General features: G+C 38.5%; 1 non-coding gene across 1 annotated transcript; it reads right to left on the bottom strand.

Annotated features, from left to right (window-relative positions):
- Positions 1 to 2,611: 2,611 nt before the first annotated feature.
- LOC120087391 lies at positions 2,612 to 2,718 on the bottom strand. The gene has a single exon (XR_005484527.1). It is a non-coding gene; the product is annotated as a small nucleolar RNA R71 (small nucleolar RNA).
- Positions 2,719 to 6,231: the final 3,513 nt, after the last annotated feature.

The raw sequence follows: 6,231 nt of genomic DNA on the forward strand, positions 1-6,231 counted from the left end.
AGAGCATTTGTTAAACGATTGGCAATCGTCTATACGATAGACCTTTGTCATCTCCCACTTACACAATCATTTACACGATATTTCTTCCTCTGGCCTCTTCCTCTAACCAAGTCCACACAGAGCCCACACTTCTGGATTCTCACAGCGAGAATACCAATGTAGCTGATGACATGCGGAAATGCATGTCATCTTAGGCCTTTTACTTAGAATTATGAAGGTTGTTAAGCAAAATATGCGGTAATTGTGCTAGGAATCCATGAGAAAAGTAAGCTTGCGTTGTTCAGCATAATGAATCTCGGCTAACCCATTATTATGTGATATTATGCATTCAATGTTATATTTTTGTAGCTAACACAGGAAGTTGATGCAAACGCAGAAACCGAATCACCGCATAGACGACCGCATACGGAGAAACTCTCCATTGCAAAGGCGAACACGTCCAACAACGCATGGATGTTGCGGTAATCAGCCGTATGTGTCCATCGCATAGGAGTTGCGCTCATCAAGCGATTGCGGTCATCGTGTAGAGTTACGGTATTAAGCGAATGTGATCATTGAATGATTGCGGCTATGCGATAACGTATGCTAATGGGATCAACGCAAGGTTGGTGGAATGAACGCATCAACACATCTACCTTGAGAAAATCAAAAGTTGATGTTGACATTTCACCTACCACGCCGTTAGCAGTAGAGGTTCAGAAAGAACTAAACACGCCGAATGTTAGAATCAGAGCAATCGATTAATGCTGTCGGTAATTGATAACGGGTAGAAATGCACGTTATCAAAGTGCTAAGTTTTTAAACAATGTTAGATTGCGTTGATAAAAACATTTAAATTACATCCATCAAGCATCAATTTCATAATAATGCGGTCGCATCCGTTCAACGCATAGGAACAATTGATTTTTGTATTTTTATGCAGAATATGCGTTAAAACAAGGAAAGAATTGCAATCATAGGAAATCATCGGTAGAGCGCAACTTCACCGCAAGGCTTTGCGATGATTGTGCTCGCAAAAATTCGACCGAGAAGGATTGCCATAACTTTGTCAGTGCAACATGGTGGGCGCATCTGAGTGAAAGGCTAATTAATCGCGGATGGATAGAAAGCTGATGACAGTCGAATCCGAATTAAGTTGATAGCCGATAACAATCACAAGTACATTCAGCTCTTCGGTGACAAATATTAGGCGCATCATTCAGGAATTAAAGTCATCCCATATGTACAATCATGAGAGAGAAGCCGCCGTTCACCTTGGATGTTCTATAAATACTAGAGGCATCCTTGTATTATATATGCTTCATTCGTCTATTAGAGATACTCGGGAGGGTAGTCTAAGGACAAAATCTAGACTTGGGAAGGTTAGGTTAAAATCTAAGCTTGGGAGAGTCAGATTAGAATGCATAATCAAGAGATGGGAGCTTAGGAATGAGCACTATTTGTTATCAACGCATTGCGCATCCTAGAGATAGGATATGGTTGTATGCGATCACCTTGCTTTTATGCATTTTGTATCATCGCATAGGATAAGAGTAGAGACTTAGGGATAAGCACTATGGACACTTTTGTATTTAACACATGCGTCCTAGACTTAGGAGCATCGCATTTGCATTGGAAAATGACTTGCTATGCATGGTGGTAGCATGATCGCATAGTCTGATGCATTCCCAAGTAACGCTAGCTAAAGATCTTCTCAACCCATTCATCACATACTCAGTGCATCTATCACACAACTGACTTTTCTCAAATCTGCCGCATTTGTTTATTTTCTCATTAACGCAATCAACAACAAACCAAAAATTAATTTATTTGGCCACCGCAAAGTTTTCATAAAAATTACCAACACAATCTATTTTCACAAGTCCCTGTGTTCGACCCTAGACTTACCAGGAAACTCAGTGGAATTTACACTTGGATTCCACTGAAGAAACGTGCGTGCACAACACAATTTCATCAAAGTATATCATCCATAATCCACTTTATAAAATTAGGTATCAAGTTTTTGGCACCGTTGCCGGGGACTTCGGCTAAATAGTGTGCTAACGATAATTTTTATGATTTCTTTGCAGACTCTCAATCTCTGGTGAATTACGACTCGGAGATTGAGAGAACATACATACACAGACTAAGAGACAACTACCAACAACAAGAGAGAACACCAAGAATGGCGGAGCAACCGAAAGCAAGGGCCGCTAAATCGAATAACATAATAGCCAACCCCATTCTTCTGGCGAATGATCGCAATAGACCCATCTGGGACTATGCATCACCTAAGCTCTATGATTTCACTCCAGGAATTATGAGGCCGGCATTAGATGGATTGAGGTTTGAAATGAAGTCGGTAATGTTGCTGATGATCCAGGCTACTAGGCAGTTTGGAGGAAGGCATGGCAAAGACTCGCACGCCCACCTCTGGAGCTTCATAGAGATCTGCAACACTTTTGTGTTCCCGAATATCTCTACCAAGGAAGTTCGACTAACTCTATTTCCATTTTTTTTGTGTGATCAGGCGAGGAAATGGGCATATTCTCTCGAACCGGAAAATATTACTTCGTGGGAAAAGGTGGTGAAAAAGTTTATGAAGAAGTATTTCCCACCAACTGAGAACGCTAGGAGAAGGAAATTAATACCAAATTTTGAACAAGAATATGACGAATCGCTCAGTGATGCTTGGGTGAGATTTAAGCGGCTGGTAAGAGATTGTCCACACAATGGCTTACCAGACTGTCTGCATATGAAGATTTTCTACCAAGGATTGAATCCCTCTTCGTAGACCACTGCCACTCTTTGCCTTCTCATATGTTTTGTCGAGCAGACCACCAGGGGCTGCCGCATTGGCAGCCGCTGGTGGTCTACTCAACAAAACATATGAGAAGGCAAAGAGTATACTTGATCGCATTTTCAAAAATCATGAGGATTGGCGGGAAAGCGATTAGAGATTAAGAATAAAAGAAAATGATGCAAACAATGGGGCCATTGCATCCCTGCAAAATCGAATGACTGCGATGATGAGTTTGATATGAGGCATTACAATTAATAATACGGGAGCGAAAAAGGGCAAGTCAGCGCAATTACTCAAATGACCACAAGTTATGTCATTTGCGGAGATGCTCACCCGATGGAGGAATGCCCAACAAACCCGCAGTTGGTATGCTTCATGAGAGATAATCCCTATTTCAATACATATAACCCCGGGTGGCGGAACCACCTAAATTTTGCGTGGAAAAATCAACAACAAAGCTTTCAACCTGTGGTACAAAAAAGAGGGCCACCGGGATTTTTCCCGTAAAACAACGGTCCAACGCATAGCCAAGCCAGCAGCTCACAAACACCGCAATCTTCGTCCTTAGAGAGCTTGTTGAAGCAATACATTGAGAAATATGAATCAGTGCTTCAGAATCAAGCTACATCCATTAGAAATCTTGAAATCCAAATGGGACAAATTATAGGCGAGCTGAGACCGCAAGGAGCATTGTCGAGCTCAACTGAGCTCCCTCGAAATGCTGGGGGTAATGGGAAGGAACAATGCTTAGCAGTCTCCTTGCTAAGCGACAACATGGTTGCAGAAGTAGGGAAGAAGCCCATTGCGACCAACTTGAATGCGGTGACAACCAAACACCCGTTGACCTATAGTTTGGAGAAGCCCGAGAAAATAGACCCTGAAGTTGCATCCACCCTTAAGCCTCTAGATCTTGAGACAAAAGAAGTCCAACCACCAGCAACTCCGCAAATATTGAAAAAGGAACAAAATGAGGAAGGAAAGATCGCAATAGTGGCTGTAGTGCAAAATGCTATGATCCCACCGAAAATGGGCGACCCAGGAATCTTCACGATACCATGCTCTATCGGAGGGACCTACAGTGGCAGAGCACTATGCGATCTTAGGGCAAGTATAAACATAATGCCGCTATCAATCTTCAAACAACTGAATGCCGACACATTTATGCCCACAAAGGAAACTCTCCTACTCGCTAACAGATCTTGAATACACCCTGAAAGAGAGTTGAAAAATGTTGCAATTTCAATCGATAAATTCATCCTATCGGCAGACTTCCTCATTTTGGATTATAAAGCGGACAAAGATGCACCCATCATATTGGGACGACCATTCCTTTCAACCGGTCGCGCTCAAATTGATGTGCGCAAGGGGGAAATTATAATGAGCATTCATGGGGAAAACTCCGGATCAAGGCAATAAAGATCCCAAAGGACAAAGAAAAGAAAGAAAAGCCATCATGGACGTGAACGAACCAGCCTGGAATAAGTGGTCCCTGAGTATTATGTGATTTAACCTCATCAGGGACGCAATCCTTTTGAATATCCTTTTTCCGCATCAAATACTTCATGAACTTTTATCTTACTCGTTATTATCTATTATCGCAATTACTTTGTTTTACTGACTATCTATCTACATTGTTCCTATTTCTCTAAATAAATAAAAAATAAAAAAAAACTTGTTGTTTTGTTTAAAAACATTTGACCTTCTCTTTGTTTGTTTATAACGATTAAGGCACAGGATTGCAGAGATGTTACATGAAGCAACAAATTATCTCACTCTATCACCACAATCCAAAGAAAAGAGATCGCCGCAAAGATGGATGTGTCAATACACAATGCAGGCGACGGTGCAAATTTGGGGGTGTACTCTTCCTTATCTTTATTTCAAATTTTGTGCTATCACATCGCATGTTAGTTTTAAAAGTTTTATCATCGCATCCTCTTTGATTACTGCAATCATTTGACATAGATAAATTTAGTAAGTTACCGCATGTTGTTTCTTTGCCAAGTATGAATTCAATGATGAAAAATATGCTTCTATGCCTTTCATATATACTAGAGTTTTCTTAACTTTAAGATAGTCACCTCATAAAATATTTCTAGAAGTTAGGGGTTTGCTAGTTTTCTGTCAAACTCTCTTTACAACATTCTAAGAACATCGTATGACTCATTTCAATCTTTTGGCAATGAGGATATTGTTGCATTTTAAATTTGGGGGTGAGGTATTTATTTTTAACTTTGCTATATAAAAAAAAATTGAGAATAACAAATCCACTGTCAACGCAATGGGAAACCCATGTTGATAAGAGTTAAGTTGTGAAAGACACTTACCCGTAGTTGGATGTCCACATGACACACGTGGGGGCAAGCCAAAACGAAAGTAAGTCACCAGGATCAATGCATAAATAAATGACCACAACTCCATTGCCAAGTAGGCATAAGTTTAGTTCGAGAAAGGGCACATTGCTCGTAGTTGGTGTTGGCTTTTTGGCCCTTAATCTAAAATTAATTAATTTTAATTAATTAATTAATTAATCAATGTTTTGATGATAACAAACTCAATTTTTAATTACTGAAAATCTTAGTGTTTTAATATGTTCATAGCATAGAGCTCGGAACAACGATTCTAACACCTCTTGAATCACTCAAATCGGAGCTAAAACGAAGACGATATGACCAAAACAAATCTATAGAGAAAATACCATGGTGGATGACGTGGCATAACCAGACCATTTGCATGTAGACATGTGGCAGCATATTGGTTGAATTGTGGATCATTAAGAGATTAACATATGATGGACTTTTGATTTTTGGATTGATTTAAAATAAAAAAATTGAAATTAAAAAGAAATTTAAAAGGAAAATAATTTAATATTATTTTATGTTTATGTCTAACGGCTAGTTTTTTACACATTGATGTTTTTTATTTTTGGATTGTCTTTAAAGAGAATGAATTTAAAAAGAAAATGAATTAAAAGAAAAATGAATTTAATATTAGTTTATGTTTGTGTCTAACGGCTAGTTTTTGACACATGGTATGTTTTTTTATTTTTTGGATTAATTTAAAAAAAAAAAAATTTTAATATTATATTTTATTTGTATCTAATGACTAGTTTAGTTTAAAATCTCCACCATTGATTTTTCTTTTCCAAAATCCAATGGTCCAAATTAATTGTGGTTTCTAAAAATTTTTCCATCTCTATAGAAACCATCTTCCTCTCCAAATTGTAAATCAACAAATTTTACATTTCTTAATCCTTCCAAAACTCAAAAGTTTCATTGTTGCTCTCTCTAGTTCCCAATTTTCTTTTCATCTTATTCTTGGAGAGTGTTATTGTTATTGTGAGGATAACTTTGTGAGTGCTTAAACTTATAAATTCCACTCTACTGAGAGTTGTATTGTGTTCTTTAAAAATTTCCAACATTTTATAACGGTTTGATTCCTAAACCGTG

The sequence above is a fragment of the Benincasa hispida genome, chromosome 9 (genome assembly GCF_009727055.1).
Source record: "Benincasa hispida cultivar B227 chromosome 9, ASM972705v1, whole genome shotgun sequence".
NCBI lineage: Eukaryota > Viridiplantae > Streptophyta > Magnoliopsida > Cucurbitales > Cucurbitaceae > Benincasa > Benincasa hispida.